We start from the raw sequence: 23,944 nt of genomic DNA, 5'->3' as shown, positions 1-23,944 counted from the left end.
CACAGTTACAAATTTTTACTTCTGATCTCCACAATTATAGGATAATAAATTGTGTTGTTCTAAGCCACTGAATTTGCAGTAACTTGTTACAGCAGCAATAAGAAACTAATTCCAATGTAAGGAGTGGAACAATTGGGTTCTCTTTCTGTCTTGCTCTATGAGGCCATTCCATATGACAATCTTGGGTTCTTTTGCAGTGAGCTATTCTCAGGTTAATAGGACTTTAAACTTGGCAGTTGGCTACTCCCCAGTGTTCCTAGACATTAAGAAACAGAAGTTCCTCTTACTCTTTATTCTGTTTTATTTATTTATTTACTTATTTTGAGATAAGATCTCACTATATTGCTCAAGTCATCCTCCCACCTCAGCCTCCCAAAGCGCTGGGATTAGAGGCATGATCCACTATGCCCCTCCTGCCTTACTCTAAAATACTAGAACTGAAACTAGCACGGCAAGGTTCTGACACATTCTGCTAGTTATAGAGTAGTCACAGGTCTGAGGCAAATTCAGCTTTTGGTGGAGGCCATCCATCTTTAACCCACCCTCTGGGCATACATTATTTGCATTTCTTGTAAATGCAAAATACATTCATCCCCCTCCTAAAATTCCCAAAATTTCATCGCATGATGAAATCAATTTCAGTTTTTAGTTTCCAGATCTTGTCATTTAAATCAGCTCCAGGTGAAAATAACGCTCTTTTGGAGCAATTTTTTGTATTTGGATTCTTAAGTATTATCTCTGTTTTCCCAAAGTTGCAAACCAAAGGAGCAAGTCATCTGTCCTCCTCACACCTGACGTACAAAGAGAAGAGTGTGGGAACCTGCAGGAGATGGCTCTTAGTCCAAACAAAGGCGAACAGTGAAGGCATGAAGAAGTCACAGGTCTAGGGAATTCTAAAATACAGTCAGTCTCACATCACTTGTTCCTTGATTCGAGCCCAGTCCTGCTCTGGGAGGGTGGTTCTACGTGGATTTTCATTCCACCCGCTAAGTTCTGTTTTTGGAGTCATATTTTTTTGTATATGAAATCATCCTACTTCCTTGCTTCCGTCCCTCCCTCTCCTCTCCCTTTCTCTCTTTTCTTTCTTTATCTTTCTTTCTGTCAAGCTGAGTAAATTTCGTAGCCTGCTTCCGCCCATGAAAAATTGATGCTACCATTGTCATTGTTTTAGGGCACCACAAACTGCACCCATAGAAGATGGTGAACCTAATTTATCCATAAATTAGTCAAAATAGGTAACATTACTTTAAAAATGTTTGGACTTTAAATTATAACCCACTTCATTAGACAAGTCGCCCAAGTCAGAGTGCCGCAGGACAGTACCCTGGAGAATCTTACAGGACTGCTTGTCTAGCCGAGAGGATTTACGGACCGCTGCATTACATGTTTCTGAGGGTTTAACTGAAACTTTCAGAGTGTCATTTTTGAAAACGTGACCAGTGTCCCGAATTCATTCGTTGCCCTGAAGACATTTTTTATTTTAAGAGTATTTTCCTGGGAGAGATTGGAGATCAGAAAATACTTCATTTTTGAACACAACAAATCCTGCCTCAGAAATAATTTCTCTATTTTCTACTTTGAGATGGAACATTTCCTTTTTCAGTTTTTGTGTCTACCTGTACATTATCAAGCAGAGCTACAAGAAACCAGATGGGCTTTATAAAGTTTCACCTGGCAATCTACTTATAGGTCCATAAATTCAGCAGAAATGTATTTTACTTCCACTTTACCACACATCAGGGTATGACCAATTTTTGTCACTAAAAACACATTTTTGTAAATAGCCTTATAACAAATTGCTACCTGCCCTTTATGAACAGTCTTTTTAAGGCCTTTCAAACAGGCCTGCTGCCCATTCCCAAGCCAACAGTCTGTTTAAGACCTTTCAAATAGGCCTGCTGCCCATTCCCGAGCCAATCTCATATGTCTTCATTAAGGAAAAAGTTCACAGTAGCAATTCACTCTCACAAATTAATTTCTTTTCTGACTCTCATATTTCTGATAGTTAATTGTCTCAGGTGGATTTTGATGCTTTTTGTTTCTCATGTGGTTGCAGATAGAAGGCAAATAGGACCAGAGTCATGTGTAGGCTTGACTGAGCAAACAGACAAGGTGTGTTCCTTACATATATGCCTAGAAACACAGATTGGATGCCGGGAACATCTGAGGTTGAATGGTCTCTCTTTCTCTCTCTCTCTCTCTCTCTCTCTCTCTCTGTCTGTCTCTCTGTCTCTCTCTCCCTGCTTCTCCATCCCTCCATGTGACCCCTTCATGTGGCTTCTCCATGTGGCTAGTTTAGGTTTCCTCACAGCATGCTACCCTAGCATATTCAAATCCTTTACACTGAAGCTGGCTTTTCCCAAAGCATGTCTGCTAAGAAAGAAGGATCAGAGGTTGCCAGTAGCATTAACAAACTGTCTTAGCTGGTTAACAATGTCTATTTATCAGTGAAACAGTCACAGAGCCAATCCACATTCAAGTGAAAGGAGAATAAGCCTCACATCTTGAAGGGAAGAGTGGTAGAGAGGGTGTACCAGTTTTAACCTGGGACATGATATTTTGATTCTTTTTTCAAGGAAATTTCACGTGGACAAGGATTAAATTCTGCTCTTGCATACGCCTTTCTTCTCTACCTCATTTATGAATGATTCAAGATTAGGACAAGTGTATTAGTCCTAGTCCATTCTGACACTGCTATGAGGAAATACCCAAGACTGGGTAATTTATAAAGGAAAGAGGTTGAATTGACTCACAGTTCCACATGGCTGGGGGGAGCCTCAGGAAACTTACAATCATGGTGGAAGGCAAAGGAGAAGCAGGCACCTTCTTCATAGGGCGACAGGACAGAGTGAGTGCAAGCAGGGGAAATGCCAGAGGCTCATAAAACCAGCAGATCTCATGAGACTCACTCACTCTCAAGAGAAGAGCATGGGGGAAACCATCCCCATGAGCCAAGTACCTCCATCTGGCCCTGCTCTTGACGCGTAGGGGATTATTAAAATTCAAGCTGAGATTTGGATGGGGACACAGAGCCAAACCATATCAACAGGTAGTGTAAGTAGGAATGTGGACCATAAGTGATATCATTGTAGGGGGTGACTTCTCTTAATTCAATAATCTATGGTAGTCATGTTGGGAAACTCTGTTAATACATGCCACTGGGTAATTTCACTGTTTCAATATTTTTTCAGCTCCACATTGCTCCCATTTTATGCAAAAGATTGCTTTCTTTATATTGCTCACTTTCTGCTTATTTGATCAAAGCCTCTCAGTCCCAGGTGAGTACAATTAAAGGGCCATATGAAAACCTGACTATTTGAGGCAAGCAAAATAATTGAGTCTGAATTTGAGAAAGATATATGCCATTATCCACATCATGCTGAACACTTAAAACTTAGTATACTTATAGATGTCAAAAATTAAAAATATATAGAAAACTGGACACAAAAACGTTTGTATTTCTTGCTCAGTCCACGAACTTTCTATTCTAAGAACAAAACTATAGTTACCAATTTTGTTGACATGTTGTTAGATATACATAGATGTATAATCACAGATGCGCATCAGCAATTAAAAAATATATACATATATGTGTATATGCACATATATGTATGTTTATGTGTGTGTATATATAAAACTATGTTTTGCATGTGTCCTTGTTTCACAAATAATAGCCTACAGTATGTACACTGTAGCACACCTTGCTTTTCTTTGGTGATAGCAGCATAACTTAGAAGTTTTTCCATATTAGTTCTAAAAGAGCTTCATAACTGATTCATTATCAATCATGCTAAAAGAAATTAGTTTTCTTTTTTTTTTTTTTTTTTTTGAGACGGAGTCTCTCTCGGTCACCAGTCACCAGGCTGGAGTGCAATGGTGCGATATCTCAGCGCACTGCAACCTCTTCTTCCTAGGTTCAAGCAATTCTCCAGTCTCAGCCTCCTGACTAGCTGAGATTACAGGCATGAACCATCACACCCAGCTAATTTTTGTATTTTCAGTAGAGATGGGGTTTCACCATTTTGGTCAGGCTGGTCTCTATCTCGTGACCTCGTGATCTGCCCGCCTCGGCCTCCTAAAGTGCTGGGATTACAGGCGTGAGCCACCGCGCTGACCAGAAATTAGTTTTCTTTAAGTTTTTCTCAGTTTATTTACAGATATAGAGTATGTCATTGCTTATCATAGTGTACAATAGATTATTTAATCAATTTTCTATTGCTGAACATTCATTGCTGATATTTTCTATGAAAAATAATGTTGCAATAAATAAGGTCAAAATACATCATTATTTTAAAAATATGAATATAGTTTTAGGATATAAAGTTGTTCAATCGTAGGATATGTATACTTTTAATTTGGAACCTATAGCAAAACTACCCTTTGTACAGAAAATACCAGTATACATATTCAATCTACTGCAGTATCTCTTATGTTAATTCTTGAATACATAGATAATGTCAAATATTTGATCTTTGTCAACCTGAGAGGTGAAAAATGGTAACTTGTTTATTTTAAATTCAAATTTATCTTATAAAAGACTTTGAACATCTTTTACATAATACAAATATTTATATTTTATTTTCCATTATTTAATTTTTATGATACTTTGCTCATTTTTGACCATGTTGCTATTTTCTTATTGACTTACAGAAGTAAATATATATATACACACACACACACACAGAAGTATATATATAGAATTATGTATATACAGAAGTATATATAATTCTATGTACATACAGAAGTATATATATGCAGAATTATATAAATACACAGAATTATATATATATACACAGAAGTATACAAATATTGATTATTGCATAATCCAATTGACATGCCTCAATTTTTAGATATTTTAAATTTCCATACATGTGTATATCTATTTCTGGAGTTTCCTTATTCTTGGGGTTGTTTTTTGTTTTTGTTTTTCTTATCCAAGTAGCAGTACCACATCAGCAGTACCACATAACACTACATATTTGTTAGACCAGTTCTGCCTTTAAGAGATAAAGTTGGGCTAGAAGGAAACAATTCTGTTTCAGCAGAGTTGTAACCTTCACTTAAATAGATGTTACCATAAATGACAAAGTACTCCCTGGAGAAGCACTTTAGATCCTGTCTTATTTTCCTAGGTCTGCCATAACAAACTACCATGAACTGGGTAGCTTAAAACAACATAAATGTATAGGGGCTGGAAGTCTAAAATTAAGGTGTAGGCAGGGCTGAGCTCCCACAGAAGTCTGTAGGAGAATTCTTCCTTGCCTATTTCTAGCATAGGGCGACTTGCTGGCAACCACTGCCATTCCTTGGCTTGCAGCTGTATAACTCTGCCTGTGCTTCTGTCGTCACACAGCACTCTCACTGTGTGCCTCTGCCTTCACATGGCCACGTTGGATTAAGTGCCTACCCTACGCCAGAATGAGTTCATCGTAACTAATTACATCTACAATGATCCTGAAGCACTGGGGATTAGCACTTCAATATACCCTTTGCAGGAATGGGGGAATGCTAATTGTTCCCCGAGTTTGATAACATTTTTGGCCTTCTGCGTGGTGTCTTGACTCCACTGAATTCCTTCAGTAACTTCTGGATATGTAAATCTTGTGTTTCAATGACTAGCCTAACCATAAATCTGTGACTACTATTGACATTTATGAATAGCATGATTGCATAACAGATGACTTGTCCTACAGAAAATATTTTATATGCACACGTTTATAGAGCTATATCAACTTATTTTATACACTTGCCTAATTATCAAATTTTAGTACTTCATATCAGCGAACATTTGAAGGTAGTAGTAATTTTTATTTTCTTTTTTATTCAAAGTCTACTCTGTGGTCACCAACCATTATGTCCTAAAAACTGCCATGGGGTTTTCATTACCGAATAAAAGCCAAACTTCTTACATTCCCCTGCAGAAATTGCGCAGATTGCACCTGCCTCTTACACCTCTGATCACATCTTCAACTATGCTGTACTTGCTAACTCTGTTCCACATTTTCTACATTGGTTTTGTATGTAATAGTCAGAAGATAATATTGTCGAAAAATAGAAAAACACAGTGAGCCATCACTTTCTAAGTAGAACTTCATGTATAATTTACTTCATCTATAGATAAATATAAATTCCTATTAATGATTACCAATGAATCAGATTCTTACAATTTGTAACTGATTAATTGTAAATAACACCATCACACCTTATTGCTGGTAATGTTTTTATTCAATACTGCAAGTCTCAATTTTATAGAAATGCAATGTTTTAATTATATTTAGATTATGTTATATAGATTTATCTTTAGTTCATTTGAACACTATTCTTGCTTAGACAATTATATCAAGTTTAAAGATGACTACCTTTAAAGAACAGAGATAATCTTTTGGGGTCTCCGCAGTGAATTGTTTGCCCTTTAAATTCCTGTGTTGAAGTTCTAACCCCAAATTCCTCAGAACGTGACTATATTTGGAGATAAGGCCCTTAAAGAGGTTATTATTTTAAGATGAGCCCATATGGTTGGCCCTAATCAAATATGACTTATGTCCTTATAAGAAGAGATTGTGACACAGAAACACACAGAGGGAAGACCAGGTGAAGACAACAGAGAAAATAGCTAGGTACAAGCCAAGAAGAGAGGACCAAGCCTCAGAAGAGACCAACCCTCCTGACACGTTTGTCTCAGATTTCTAGCCTCCATCATTGTAAGATAATACGTTTCTGTTGCTTAAGCCATCCCAAATGTGTACTGTATTATTATGACAGCCATAACAAACTAATACAGTCTTCAAAAAGGAAACCAAGCAACGAGAATGTGGCATTGCCATCTAAGTCTATTCAGGCAAGAAAGCCTCTGAATCCAGCAGATACAGGTTCTGACAACGAGATTATTTGGTATAAGAATATCTGAACACGCGTAACACCATGTATCTGCATGAATCATCTTTCAGCACTCGGTGATTCTAGATTTAAAAGTCAACATTGTGAAGAAAATTTCTGGCTGCAAATTCTGTTGATCTTAGGGAGTAGATGCACTTAATATCAAGCACAGGCAATTAGATGATCAGAAAGCTATATATCTTTCCTGAATATCCACAATTGACACTATTTTACATTTTTTGCCAGTGTGTAACAACAAATAAAGCTTCTATATCTGAATATGATAAAATTTCAGAATCTTCCACGTGGTTGGCAGAAGACAGCAACTGTGGTGCATGGTAACCACACTACGGGAAGGAGGAACACTCTGGTGAACGGTGACCATGGCAAGAAACTGACCACTGTTAGGCTGTTAATGGCAGTAATCTGGCCTTGCAAGCCACCACCCTGACCTGATGTTGTTAAACTGTGATGACTTAGCATTTCATAACCTTGGACTATTCAAACTAGTACTATCATTGAAATGATGGAGAAGGTGGCCAAAAACAAATTGAAATAATAGAGGATTGATAACCTTTGTTATAGGCTAAAATTTGAATATAAATTAACAATAGATGAAAGTTTAAAAGGGGTTTGTGCCTCTTAATAGAAAAAGAAATATTGAGTTAATTTTTGCCTATTTGAAATAGATTCATTTTGTTTTGTCTTAAATTCACTGAAGTAGAAAATTAGCATGGGGTTATAAAAATAAAGAAAAAACTCATTGTGAACCAAAATGAAAAGTAATTAATTGGCACACTTTCAGCTGCTTCTAAGAGAGAGAATGCATTGCAAAAAAAAAAAAAAAAAAAGAATTAACACTGGAAAGTAATCTAAACAGCAAAGTTCAAAAGTACTGATTTCGTTGAATTGAATTTACTTCCTTCCTTTAAAGTATTTTTACAAGTTCTGAAATAAATATGTTCTAAGAGTATTTCTAAATTAAATACATGATCATTAGATAATATTTGACTGCACTTGGATGACTGGCAGTGCTATTTGATAAGCCACAGATGTTATTCCCTTTGTTCTTGAACTGTCAGTAAAGGAACGCTTCACTGGTTACTGTTGTGGCTCATTTAGTGCCCAGATAATTGGTCAAACATTATTCTGGATGTTTCCATGAGCATACTTTTGGATGAGATTTGACTGGTAGACTTTGAATAAAGTAGATTGCACTTCATAATGTTGGTTGACCTTATCCAATTAGTTGAAGGCCTCAACAGAATACAAGTCTGACCTCCCCAAAGAAGAGAGAATTCTCCAGCAGACTGTCTTCAGACTTGAACTGCAGCATTGGTTGTACCTGGTTTCCCAGCGCACTGTCTTTGGACTTGAACTGCATCTCCTGAGTCTCCAGCCAATCAGCCTCCCACATGAGATTTTGGATGTACCAGGTCTCTACAATCACATGAGCTAGTTCCTTAAAATCAATCAATCAATCTGCCTATCTGTCTCTCCGCCCACCCATCCATCCACCCATCTAGCTACATCTTATCAATTCTGTTTCTCTGTACAATCGTGACGAGTAAGTAACTAAAAATGTTTTTCAATATTCTCCTCTCTCTTGGGCCTAAAGTTTCTGCGTAAGATACTAGATTTGAGGCTATTTAGAAATCCTAAGAAATTACCCAGTGTTTCTGTTTAGGAGTCAGTTTTTAATCTTATTTTGGTTCTATTGTATGTAAGAAGGAGTTTTTTTGTTTCATGATTGTCTCTTTGTCATTGTCTTTCAACGTTTTAACTATTTTGTGGCTAGGTGCACAGGACCTCTTTGCATTTGTACTATTTAGAGTTGTTGAGTTTCTTGATTGTGCATGGAAATATTTTCATGAAATTGGTGAGATTTTCAGTTTATTTCTTTTTGTTTTTGAGACGGAGTCTTGCTCTGTGGCCCAGGCTGAAGTGAGCGGCGCCATCTTGGCTCACTGCAAGCTCCGCCTCCCGGGTTCCCGCCATTCTCCTGCCTCAAGCCTGCCGAGTAGCTGGGGCTGCCAGGCCCAGCTAATTTTTTGTATTTTTAGTAGAGACGGGGTTTCACCACATTAGCCGGGATAGTCTCGATCTCCTGACCTCGTGATCCACCTGCCTTAGCCTCCCAAAGTGCTGGGATTACAGGCCTAAGCCACCACGCCCGGCCGCAGTCATTATTTCTTTAAGCATTTTCTCTGACCCTTCCAATCTCTCCTCTTCTCTGGTATTCCCATTGGAGGCATGGTGATGTGCTCAATGGTGTCCCATATTTCTCTGAGATTCTATTGGTTTTTCCTCATTCTCTTTTTATCCCTCTGGTTTTCAGATTATTTCATCTCTATCAATCTGTCTTTAAATTTGCTGTTTCTTTTGCCAGCTCACAACTACTGGTGAGAGACTGTAATGATTTTATTTTTTCATTTCAATTATTGTACTCTTCACCTCAAAAATTTCTATTTGATTCTTCATTATAATTTTAATCTCTTTAGTGACATTCTTGATTTAATGAAAATGTCATTATGGCTTCCTTTACTTCTTTAAGCTTGGTTTTCTTTGTTTTTTCTGAATATATTTATACTATCTATTTAAGCCATTGTCTGTTGGTACCCCAGCCTTTTCAAAAAGCCTCTTTTGCTTGCTTTTCTTCTTGTGTATCGGATTCCTGTTTCTTTACATATCTTATAATACATTGTTGAAAACTGAATATTTTAGATAGTATACTATTGCAGTTCTACTGAGTTGTTGAACCTGAACTCACTTCCAGAGCCTGTTGTTGTTTGCTTTTATTTAGATACTTGGCTGCACTACTTTAGTGAAGCCTGTTTTCCCCAAAGTATGTAGCCTCTGATTTCATTTCTCAGAGCATGCAAACCATGGCTCGCTCATAGGGCATAAGTAGCATGCTTTAAAAAGTTGTTCTAAGGCGGCACAGTCACCCTAGGATGACACGGTTCCCTTTGACTGACTTTTTCCCTGATGGTCTGTCAAAAATCGAGTAGATCTACCTCTGTTGACATCACACCCATCTGGTAGCCTCCACTATTTGCTCACTGAAAACGAAAACAGTATTGTTGTCAATATCCCAGGCATAAACTCTTCCAAAACCTAAAACAGTGAACTTTGAGATCTTTGCAGGGAGAATCATTGACTTATCTTGAATCTTGTTTTGATCTCAGGAGATCACTCTTTTAGCTGTTTCCTTGCATGGTTTTCTCTTTTAATGTCTAACTTGTTTAGCTTGTTGCTATTAGGTAACTACGAGATTCCTTATAACTACTTTTCACAAAAACCACCATTGTTTTTGACTGTATCCTTAGGATTCACATTCTCACAAAAGGTTAGTTCATTTAGAGTGAGCAACGATCCTGTTTTTCCTTCTGGGATAATACTCTATGCAATTTCTGTGAAGCTGGTGGCAGGAACAGTGGCTGACTTCTCTCAAAATGATGGTCCTTTTTTATGCATGGGTTATTATCAGGGCAATAACCCAGGTCTTCTCAACCTCTTCCAGCATGCCATATGAATGAGCCATGGGAGGGTGATTGGGGCCCAAGATTCTTGTCTTGTTGAAGTAGACTTTCCACCCTACCAATGAGGGTGAGATGTCAACAGCCTTCCCATTCTAGGGAGAGAGCCTTAGCCTGGGAACCTGCGGGGAGAGGGAAACATTTGTTCTTGACAACACATTCCAGAATAGAGCCTTCAGTGCCTGGGCTGGGACATCAGACAGGGAATAGAAGATTGCAGAACAAGTGCACAAGATTTTGTTCTTCTTGCCAAGATTTAGAAGATTTTCTTTAATGTTTCTTCATTTACTATATGTTCTATGGGTTGAGATTTGAATTTTTTAAAATATAGTTTTCAAAACTTATGGTTTCTTTTCCAAGGGAGAGATACAAAATACAGACACAATTAAAAAGTTCTGAAATATCCAAGCTCAGATTAAAGAGTTGCAAAACAAACAATTTGTCTGTGACTCATAAACCACCAATATATTCAAGGTATTTCATTCTCAGATAAACAAAGGTACAAATGTAGATATAATGAAATATTCTATATCACCCTGGTTATGAAATATTTTATATCCCACTGGTTACATATCCCAAATGAGATGCAGATGATGAAAAATTATTCTATGCATTCTTAATATACGCAAGTTTGCACAAGGAATATCCAGCATGGTTTCAGGACTTTAAACAGTATATTATAAATCAGTATTATTAAATTTTAATGCTGTCTTGGCCAGTTGCTCAGTGCTGTAGTTCCATACATGTCTGGACATAACCAAAGAGCTATTTCACATCAGCTGCAAGTTAATCCTAATTTTATGTTATATAAAGAGAACGGGAAGAGACAGCCCACTCATACTAGAAAGAGAACAGTATGTATTAAGCATATTTGTTTTTAATTTTCTTTCCCCGTTTTAAATTAGAGGTGATTCATTACTCTTTCTAAATGAGTTGGCAAAAAGTAAATAGATTGAATAGAAACCAGAAGATTTTCAATATTGGGTAAAGGATTATATTAGTAGCTTAACAAAGTAAATGTATGGCTGTCATTTCTTTACATTAAAAATAATGACTTTCTGTCCTTGCGATAGTTTGCTGAGAATGATGGTTTCCAGCTGCATCCATGTCCCCACAAAGGACACGAACTCTTCCTTTTTTATGGCTGCACAGTATTCTATGGTGTATATGTGCCACATTTTCTTAATCCAGTCTGCCACTAATGGACATTTGGGTTGATTCCAAGTCTTTGCTATTGTGAATAGTGCTGCAATAAACATACGTGTGCATGTGTCTTTATAGCAGCATGATTTGTAATCCTTTGGGTATAGTGGGAATGAACAATGAGATCACTTGGACACAGGAAGGGGAACATCACACACCGGGGCCTATTGTGGGGAGGGGGTAGGGAGGAGGGATAGCATTAGGAGATATACCTAATGTAAATGACAAGTTAATGGGTGCAGCACACCAACATGGCACATGTATACATATGTAACAAACCTGCACATTGTGCACATGTACCCTGGAACTTAAAGAATAATAATAAAAAATAATAATAATGACGAGATAATCTTAGAAGTGCATTAGAGGTACAGTTTTTCATAAAGTTTTAAGTGATCATAAACATTCTACAGCACTTAACATGCAAAATTAGTTTATTAATTTGGAATAATTTCTAAGCATTTTTTGTATGTATAAGATAATACATATATTTAGTTTATACATTTCTACAATCTTACATATTTGTGCTGGATGGTTTTTAAAGGTTAACATATACAAGTATAACTTGTGTTATTGAACTTCACTTTGTTGTTCTTTGTATATAACGCATTTTTTACAGATTGAAGTTTTTTACAAATTGATAGACTTGCATTGAGCAAGTCTATCAGCACCATTTTTACAACAGCATGTGCTCTCTTTTCGTCTTTGTCACCTTTTGATAATTTCCACAGTATTTTTAACTTTATGTTATGATTATATATGTTATAATGATTCTATATGTTATGTTGATGTGCGATTAGCAATCCTTGATGTTACTAATTGTTTGGGGTGACACAAACTGTGCCTATGTTAGTAGTCAAACTTAATCAGCAAATGTTTTATATGTTCTGACTGCTCCCCTGACCAGTGTTTCCCTTGTCTTTCCCTTGTCTGCCTTCCTCTCCTCAGGCCTCCCTATTCTCTGAGACACAACAGTATTAGGATTAGGCCAAATAATAACCATACAATGGCCTCTAAGTGTTCAAGTGAAGGGATAAGTTGCATGTCTTTAATTGTAAATAGAAAGGTAGGAATAATTAAGTATCGTGAAAAGGGTATGTCAACAGCTGAAATCAGCTGAGGTCGGTTCAGAGGTTTGAGGAAAGAAAGCAAAACATAAAAGTGCAAGGTGAAGCAGCAAATGCTGATGTGGAAGCTGTAGCAAGTTATCCAGAAAATCAGGCTAGGATCATTGATGAATGTGGCTATAATAAACAACTGATTTTTAATACAGACAAAACAGTCTTTTATTGGAAAAACTTGACATCCAGGGTTTTTATAGCTAAAGAAAGGTTACTTCCTGGCTTCAGATCTTCAAAGGACTGATTGACCCTCTGGATAGAAGCTCATGCAGCTGGTGGATTTAATTTGTCGCAATGCTCATGTACCATTTCAAAAATCTTAATGCTATTAAGAATTATGCTAAAGCTACTTTGCTTGTGCTCTACAGATGAAATAACAAAGCCTGGATAAAAACATACCTGTTCACAGCATGGTTTACTGAATATCTGAGGCCCAATGTTGAGGCCTTCTACTTAGGGAAAATATTACTGCTCATTGACAATGCACCTTGTCACCTGATAGCGCTAATAAAGATGTCTAGGGAGATTAATGTTGTTTTCATGCCTATTAACACAGCATCCATTCTGAAGCTCATGGATCAAGGAGAATTTTGATGTTCAAGTCTTATGATTTCATACATACATTTTCTAAGTCTCTGGTTGCCAAAGATAGTGATTCTTCCGATGGATCTGGGCAAAGTCAGAAAGGATTAACCATTCTAGATCTAATTGAGAACATTTATGAGTCATGGGAGGTCAAAATATCAGCATTAACAGGAGTTTGGAAGAAATTGATTCAGCCCTCATAGGTACCTTTGAGGAGCTCAAGACTTCAGTGGCAGAGACAACTGCAAATGTGGTGGAAATAGCAAAAGGACTAGAGTTAGAAGTGGAACTTGAAAATGTGACTGAATTGCTGCTATCTCATGGTAAAACTTGAATGGATGAGAATTTGCTTCTTGGAATAAACAAAGAAAGTAGTTTCTTGAGATGAAATCTAGTCTTGGTGAAGATGCTATGAACATTGTTGAAACAACACAGGATTTAGGATATTGCATAAACCTAGTTTATAAAGCAATGGTAGGGTTTGAGAGGGTTGACTCTAATTTTGAAAGATGCCCTACTGTGGATAAAGTGCTATCCATAGCATTGCATGCTACAGAAAAATCTTTCGTGAAATGAAGAGTCAATTGATACAGCAAATTTTGTTATTATCTCATTTTACAGAAATTGCCACAGCCACCTCAACTTTCAGCAACCACCATCCTGATCAATCAGCAGCCAATAACATGGAGTCATGACCACTCACCAGCAAAAAGTCTATGATTCACCAAAATATCAGATGATCATCAGCATTTTTTAGCAATAATATATTTGTAATTAATTTATGTACTTTTTTTAGACATAATACTATTGAATACTTAGTACACTATAGTACAGTGTACACATAACTTTTATATGCATGGAGAAGCCAAAAAAATTCATAGGACTTGCTTTATTGTGATATTCACTTTATTGCAGTGGTCTGAAAACAAACCCACAATATCTCTGAGGCATGTTTCTCCTGGAGTAAAAATTTTGATATTAGTAGATAATGATGATAATTGAGGGATTTGTTTATGTTTTTAAATGGCACACACACAATTATCCTATCAAGATGTACATTGATGCTCTAAACGTAAAAAATTGCTGTTGCTTAATTTGAAGTGGATAATGTATTATTTCCTTAAGAATCTTTAATTTGTTTATTAAGTGGTAAAATATAATTTGTAAGGTATTAATTTAATTGTCTAACATTATCAGTGTTGACCAAAGTACACCATAATTTCTATATGTACTAAAACAGGTACTCAGCAGTTTTTATATTAAAAAAAATTTACATGGATAATTACTTGAAGGACTGCTCATTTAAATGCAAATCAATTCTCTTGAGATAAAGGACATTCAACAATTAAATACTACTCTCCGAAAAGAACTTTATTCTGAAATAATTTATTCATTAGACATTAAGGTTATTATGTGGCTCCAGTAGCCTGAGTTAATAAAAAGGATTAAAAGCCATTAACTCTCTATATATTTATCCAGTATATTATTTCCATTTACTTCGAATCTAAAGAAAAGAATTAATGTCTGCTTTTTCTAATAGAATTAACTTTTTTCAATAAGTATTAAATAATAATTCCACATAATAATTTCTTTTAAAATTAATTTTTATACTCCCTTGAATCCTTGAGAGTTTTCTCTAATTACTGTGCTTAATACCTGGGTGATGGGTTGTTCTGTGTAGCAAACCACCATGGCAAACCACGTCTACCTACGTAACAAACCTGCACATCCTGTACATGTACCCTGGAACTTCAAATATGAATTGATATATGTTAAAAAATAAACGTTGTGCTGTCTCCCTCTCCTGCCTGTCTTGGGCCAAATTGGGAAGTGGGCTCAGATTGTCTGCTCTGTCCGCCCCGTCCTCTTGCGTTATTCTCCACAGTGCCCTCCTCCAGGCACCATGCTGTTGTACTTGTTCTTAGGTTGTTTGTATGAAGTATGTATTATTTTCTATCCTAAGACTCCACCACTGCGTTTTCAATGCATGACGTAAGAAAGGGAATCCTCTGAGGACATGGACTTGATTGAAATAAAGTACATACTAATAATGACATTTGTGGGGCAGGTAAGTCTAGTTCTATGACCCAGGCATGGAAGAAATTGAAGCTTGAAAATAAGAGACACAACATAAAAATTAAAGATAAATTAGAACATTAAATATAAGTGAAAAAAACTTAGAAGATTAAATGTAAGTGAAAAAAAATCGTAAGAACCTCCAAATATCTTTTAAATTAAAATATATCAGTGTTCATTTATTACTGATACGGTCAGCCTTCATAATCTGTAGAATGAGATTCAGTTAAATCAAAATTGACAAAGTAAAAGAAATCCTAAATTTTATATTTTATTTGTTTTCTCATTACTACTTTGTAAATTTAGGAAAATATATATCAATAAACATTAGCTATAATATGCAAATGCCTATGCCTAAACCAGAATCAAAGGATTTGCAATTATATATAAAAATCAGAAACCACTGTCTAGCTATTTGTTTTCACGCACCTTGGGGCAAGGAAAAAAGAAGGGTTCTATGGACAAAATTACCTATTGATTTCTCAACAATGTGCATCCTTTTTTATTATAATAAGTTTTATCTTTCCCTTCTAGGTGTTAGTGTATTGGAAAATCATTTAAAGAATGTATCAGCTAATTGAAGGCTTAAATGTGAGTTTGACTTTTTATGATTAATATAGAAATATATTTCTAAGTGCCTTTCCTTAAAAATGTTAGATACTATTTTAATTTGCATAGTATACGTAAGACTTTTATCATTACTTACTTGCATTGGATCTGCAAGGGAAGCCCTGCAGTCAAGTTTTATATCCACTTAATGCCAAGATTGGCTGGTTGGCTCATTAGATGTTATTGCTGATTTTCTGCTCTTGCCTAGAGTGTCTCTATATTGTGTCATGTGTGAATACAGGGTTTCTTACTTGCATGTCCAGTTCACTGTGCTGGAGTCAGTTCCTTTCAATCGAACCAGAACAAAAACCAGAGACTTGGGGACAATGTAAGCGTGTGTGTGTGTGTGTGTGTGTGTGTGTGTGTGTGTAGACTAGTATAGGTTGAAAGAATGTCAGATAAGGATCAATTTTGCATAGCACAATGTGAATAGAATAATTGTCTGGAAGTTAAAATTACACAGTGTTCAGACAGTAAATTGCAGAAACTTGTAATACATAAAAGGAAGGCCCTAAAAAATAAGAGGATGTAGTGCTCGTGAAGTAAAAACTGAGGAGTCAAACCGAACATCAAGCTCTTCCAGAAAGTGAGTTAATTAAATGAAGAGAATATGAATGGTTGAGCTTTAACATGCAGTGGTCACAGTTCTTCTCTCCTCTCCTCTAAAACTGGGACTTTCATTCACAGAGTAAGTGGAATATGATATAACTTCTGGTCTTACAGGATTTGAATATTGTAGGTGATTTACAAATGATTCAGGCCATTTAGAGAACTATTGTTTTGCTCTCCTGATTCTTTGTCTCTGGTGTTCTTATCCTTGAGATCATGTATTAGCTAAACCAGTTCATATTGAAAACACAGGTACTGAGGGTAACTCAAATCATGTATGTAACTGATGCCCTATGTGAATTTTTCTGAATCCTCCTCGTATGCCTGTTGGCAGATGTCACTTATACCATCTGCTTTTGTCCTTAGGTACGTAAGATTCCTGCCAGGCTTTGACTTCTACCCTTGGCCTTCCTGTACAGGGTTGTAAGGAATCATTATGATGTAGGTTTGAAATTATGTTTAACAGTATTACAGTCAATGTAGACTAAATTTTGATGCAGTAACAACCTCAGAACTTTTACAATCACTGCTGGAATGAGAGAGAGAGAAAGAGAGAGTGAACAGAGAATGTCACGTGAGCTTTACTCTATCTCAACTGTAAAAAACAAACATGACTTCTACTCACATTTCTTTACCCAGAACTAGTCCTATACCCGTGCATAACTGGAAATGAGCAGAAACTATTGTGTCTGCAACGCTCAAGGAGAGCAAATTGGTTATTGGTCAGTGTCAATATTGTCCACAAATGTGAATGACATTTTATAAGGTGTTGAATCGGCCTGTCACCCACAAAAGTGCTTGCGTACAATTGGCAAACCATATATGCTGTATTTTTAAAACATATTTCTCTTCCATGTGTTAAATGTAAAAATTGTTTTGGATTATTTAACTTGACATATTACTAAGCTTTTTTTCCTACTCAAACAAAAAGTACTCTTACAACCAAAAAAAGGCGTTTGTTGTTGTTGATTTAATTTTCAAACACACTCGCAGGACTCAAAACAGAAACACTCCTTCAAACCTCAAATACCAACTAAGTCATAGTCAATATCCTTTGTATGGTAAGGCACTAGACCCAGAACAACAGAAGAGAAACAATGGAAGATGAAGTTGAAAGTTAATGGAAGAAAACATAATTATAGAGAGTTACAACTATTACATACTTACTTTTAAACTGGTAATTGATATCTAAAATAAGTAAGGATTTGATGTGGAAAGAACAGTAAATGGGAGATAGGAGCACTAATTTTAAGATGCCTTTTTGACATTAACCAGTAAAACAATTTTGGGAAAAAACAATGATCTATGTTTCCTCAACCTAATTAATTTATATTATCTCATATATATTTTTTAAAAGGAGCTATACTTCAAAATGCAACCGATTAGAATATTTTGCTATCTTTTCTATGAAGTTTAAAGTTTAATAAGCTTTCACTTTATTTTAACTTTCTCATACAATGGAATAATTTATATTGTCATTTTATTGTGCAATACTATTGTAAAGCTTTAAAACATAAAATTTACATTTTATATAAAGATACAATTCATAAAATAATTTAGAACACATTATTCTATTACAACAAATTATCCTACTATCTTTTAGGGTTGTTCTTTGCTTCTAATATCCCATATGATAATTTACTAATTTTTTTTTTTTTATACTTTCAGTTCTAGGGTACATGTGCACAACAATGTGCAGGTTTGTTACATATGTATACATGTGCCATGGTGGTGTGCTGCACACATTAACTCATCATTTACATTAGGTATATCTCCTAATGCTATCCCTCCCCCCTCCCCCCACGTTACAATAGGCCCTGGTGTGTGATGTTCCCCTTCCTGTGTCCAAGTGATCTCATTGTTCACTTCCCACCTATGAGTGAGAACATGTGGTGTTTGGTTTTCTGTTCTTGCAATAGTTTGCTGAGAATGATGGTTTCCAGCTGCATCCATGTCCCTACAAAGAACACGAACCCATCCTTTTTTATGGCTGCATAGTATTCCATGGTGTATATGTGCCACATTTCTTAATCCAGTCTGTCACTGATGGACATTTGGGTTGATTCCAAGTCTTTGCTATTGTGAATTTACTAATCTTAAGCTGTCAGATCCTACTTTTCTCACTTCCTTAACCATATTTTCTGCCTTCATCACACTCTTGCATTCTCGAGCTTTCTTGACCTACGGCAAAATAAATTTAATATTAATTCATATAAAGATGTATATTTATAGATCTGTGGATGATGAATATCTCATATCCATTTTTTGTTTTATTTATTTATGGATGTATTTATTCATATGGCCCAGTTGGGCTTTTTGAAATGGTAGCCTCATGGAATGTTTCATAATGATATCTTTATTCTGTGACTGGATTAAAATGTATGTTGTTTCTTTGAACTCAGTTTGAATTACTCCATCTTTGATGTCTATAGTAAGGAATTAACAGTGGAGTTTATGTGCTTCACGGGACCATTAAGTGCAAACTTGTAAAATCTTTCATTATTTCATTAATTACACATGATAATAATGGAGAGACATGAGTGACATCTACACTTTGAAAACAGCATTGTGCTCTTTCTAAATGTATTGGGGAGGATTTCTCTCATTATTCTAGTCTTAATTGTGTAAATGCATTTGAGCAAAGTTTCCATTTATCTTGCTAGTTGTTTTAGATGGCTGCTGGATCGCCATTCATGCAGGAAGTACTAAGAGATGGAGAACCGGTACTGACTTTAATAAACCTAAATTGTCTAAAAGTGGTAGAATAAGAGAAATGTTATGAATGGTGATGACATTGAGCCCAGGTTGAATCCAGGAATCCAATACCCAGTTTTATGTATAAAGGGTGAGGATAAAAAGGATCAGTACCTTTGAAAGATGTAAGATGAGAGAAAGGCATATTGTCAATAATGAATCAGTGTAAATCGGAACTTGGGAACTGATACTCTTAATTGTCTTCTGGAGGCCCACTTAAGTGTGGTTTTTGGAAATTATAAAAGATTAAAGATGGTTGATTAAATGAAATTTAAAATTCTAAATTTAAAAATCATAGGAAAATCTTAATTATAGATATTATTTCATTTAACAGCCTTTGCTATAGAAAGTTAAAAGGATTGTTCAAAACTTAAGTGATCACTGGTCTGTCTTGAATTAAACCACCATGGAAAAGTAAACACTTTAAGAGGAAAAAGTGCTGTATTCTTATTTAAATATATACAATGAGTTCAATAATACGATGAGTTTTTAATTGTATTCTCAACAATTTGCTAATGTTGATTTCACAGTATAAATAATATAAAAACAAACCCTCATTTTTTTTTATAAAAGTTCAGGAAATATTAGTTAAAGTTTCCAATTTAGTTAATGAAAATGTCTACCTTTATATACTACACGCAGTGCATTAATAATTTAATAACCTTAAACAATAAATTTTATGTAGTAAAATGGTGAGTTAAAATGTATATATTTATCTGAGCTATTAGCAATATGCTTGTGGCCAGGCGCAGTGGCTCACGCCTGTAATACCAGCACTGCAGCCCAGGCGGGTGGGCCACGAGGTCAGGAGATCGAGACTATCCTGGCTAACATGGTGAAACCCATTCTCTACTGAAAATACGAAAACAAAAAATTAGCCGGGCGAGGTGACGGCGCCTGTAGTCTCAGCTACTCGGGAGGCTGAGGCAGGAGAATGGCGGGAACCCGGGGGGCGGAGCTTGCAGGGAGCCAAGATGGCGCCGCTCACTCCAGCCTGGACCACAGAGCCAGACTCTGTCTCAAAAAAAAAAAAACACACAAACAAACAAACAAAACCAATATACTTGCAATAGATCACTTTGGGATAAAAAAAAATGTAACAGTTTAAACATATTACAATATTAATGTGTAGAATGTTGAAATATTTATTTACATATTGGTGTATAGAAAAATGAATTGTAGAATTAAGACTTTTGACATTGTTTAGAGATGTTCTGCCTCTGAACATTTTTTCTTCAGAGTCACGTATTTCATGGTGTACTTAAATATACAGATCTACATGAATCTACAGATCCACCTATTTCATGGTCAATTTAATATATATTATATTTGCTACCTTATATATAAATGTTTCTATATCCTACACACACACACACACACACACACACACACACGTACACACATATATACGCATACACAATATTGTTTTCGTAAAGAGCAAATCTGTACTGTTTTTGACACAGCACAATGGTAATATGCCATACAGTTATAGAAAGCTATGTTGTTACGTAACTTTGAAAACAAATATTTTCAGGTTTTGCCTGCTTTCTGTCACCAATTGTTTATAATATAATAGACATCTAAATATCTACAAAATCTGGCCCCTAATATTTCTGGGAAATTCTAAGGTGTTTCTGCCTTGGTCATAACAGTGTCTATTTCTTCCAGAAATTCTAGTGTTCCACTAGATCTCTGCTGCCTTCTGACATTTAGGGGATCCCTGTTTTTCCTCTGAGTACAGCAGTTGCCCAACTAAGGTGCCACTATTCTGTCTTTTCTTTTCCAGGTACTCATGTCTGTGGGAAAGTGTGTGTGCCGGGGTGTGTGTGTGTGTGTGTGTGTGTGTGCATGTGTGTGTGGTGGGAGGACTGTCTGGTAATAGCCTTCTCTTTATTTTGGAATTGATTATAGGAGCCTCAATGTTCTACATATGTGTTCAATATTTACATGATTTCTCTTGAGCTTTTCATTTTTATGTTTTTTCCTCAAAAACAAACTGATCACTACAATTAAGAAATATACTAATAGTATTTTATGGACAAACATTTGAATCATAATAAAATAAAGAAACAATGATTCCCACAGAAATTATATATATATATCACAATTTACAGATTATTTAATTGTCTCATGAATCAAGGCAAGAGACTCAACAATGAAGGAAACTCCTTCCTTGGTGTTCTCTTTTATTAAATCATTAGATGCCCCAAGTTGAAAGGTCTGAACTTTGGCACCAGTTATAAGCCATATGATTTATATCCATTATCTAATTTTCCATTCACTACTTCATCAGATGAAAAAAACTAATATTTTTCTAAGGACTATAATTTGTTCAAAATCACTTATCTAATAAAGGTTAAAGCCAAAATTTAAACATACCTCTGCCAGATTTCAAAGTCTCTGCTCTCCCCATAATGATATGCTGCTTCCCTTCAGAAAATATATCTAATGACCACGCTTCTGTAATATCAGGATTCAATTAAATTATGAAAAGAGTTATCTGAATTTCAGAGAAAAAGATGTAATATTTTTCATGATATAAAATAAATTAATTTGACTATTCTATGGACAATAATACTAACTGTACCGCAAGAAAAAATATTAAAATATTTTTAATACAAGGTTTAATAACTATTATTTTTAGTAGCAAGTATATTTAAAAATGACTTGAATGTCGTCCACCTTTCTGATATATTTATCGTATATAATCACACAATGTGAAAAATATTATTTGGTTCAGGGAGAACAGAATACAAATGTTTAAAACATTTTTACCTTCTTTTAAGCCCTAATCCATTTGGAAAAAGTATCTTCAATGTAATTGTGTCATTAAATCACAAAAATGGAAATTACGTTAACAGCAGGATGTTATCTTTTATTGAGGGCAAACAGCAGGGTTGCTGCTAATGAGAACATCATCAATTTATCAGCAAAAGGTCAGCCTAAAGAGCTCTTTACCTAACTTCTCCCTAAGTAGTTATTTTCCCCTTTTGATGGCATATTGCACTGACAAGCTAGACTCGTATGTGGCTATATTATTACGAATCAATCTCTATTATAACAAGAAATACGTAATTGCAAGATACACATTGAGGTTGGTACAATACTCCGAAGTTAATTTCTTTCTCTATACAGGATATGAAGATAATTGTGGTAATCTTACTTTCTTGGTTATTTATTTTTTAACAGTTTGAAATTATATTTTAGTATGTTGTCATGCAAACATTTGGAAGGTGTAAAAGTATATTAAGTAATGCATAAGTTTATGCGTGGATTAAGATAGGCCTTAGTCGACATTTTTCTGATTTTTATTCTTATTCTCTTACTTATTTGCTCTTCTAACAGAAAGATAAAGCGGTAATCAAACTAACAATATCATTTGTTGTGAATTTGCCATCTGCCATGCACTAATCTGTTTTAAAAACACCTTTCATTTTTAATTCATAATGACCTTGTAATACTTACAATGATAAATTTTTGTTTGCTTTTCTGTATATATTTGAAGGCTGCCACAAGAGTTTGTGAATATTTGATTAGAGTTACTTTACTAATGATATTCAATAATTTAGATTCAGGCCTTTGGAATATAAGGCTGTGCTTATAACAGCAAAATATAGCAAAGAATTACTCTAATTAATAACAGGAATAATGCTACAAATAAAAAGTAGTCATTAATTATTCAAAAGCAAGGCCTAGTGCAGGCAGATTCCATCGGGCACCTCATTTTCCAAACCTGGTCTCTTTATAACTTTTGTTTTGAAACGAAGGAGACTAAATAAACTGGCCAATGGGTAAAAACGTAGAGAGAACAAATTAATTCAAACCTCGCTTTTCTAGTGTTGTGATGGTTAATTTTATGCTTCAACTTAGGTAGGTCATAGTACCCAGATATTTGGTCAAATGCAAGTCTAGATGTTGCTGTGTAGTTATTTCTAAAGGGTAACATTTCAATCAGTAGATTTCGAATACAGCAGATTACCTTCCATAACGTGGGGATATGCGTCACCTAATAATTACTTGAAGACTTTAAGAGAAAAAAGACTGATGTCTTCTGAAGGACAAGGTATTTGGCCAACAGATTACTTTTGGACTGGAGCTGGAGCTGGAGCTGCAATATGACTTCTTCCTTGGGTCTCCCAACTTCTGGCCTACCTTGCAGATTTTTGACTTGCCAGACCCCAAAATTACATAAGCTAATTCCTTAAAATAAATCTCTCTCTCTCTGCCTATCCAATCTATCTATACCTAATATTCTATTCATTATGTTTCTCTGTATAACCCTGATTAACACAGTTGGTGAATATGCTATTATTGTAAGTGAATTTTTAAAAATTTTTTCTTTACCAAATGTGTATCTATGTATACTCAACCTTTATAGTTTTGGTTGCTTTTCACCCAATTTTTTGATAGCATTTTGGCCTTTCTTTTTTTTTTTTTTTTTTTTTTTTTACCGGGGGTTTTCTTTTTTCTCCCCGCGGGGGGGGGGGGGCCGGATCTCAGCTCACTCCAGGTCCGCCTCCCCGGTTTCACGCCATTCTCCGGCCTCAGCCTCCCGAGTAGCTGGGCCCACAG

The sequence above is a fragment of the Theropithecus gelada genome, chromosome 2 (assembly GCF_003255815.1).
Source record: "Theropithecus gelada isolate Dixy chromosome 2, Tgel_1.0, whole genome shotgun sequence".
NCBI classification, from domain to species: Eukaryota; Metazoa; Chordata; class Mammalia; order Primates; family Cercopithecidae; genus Theropithecus; species Theropithecus gelada.
This window is presented reverse-complemented; position numbering follows the sequence as displayed.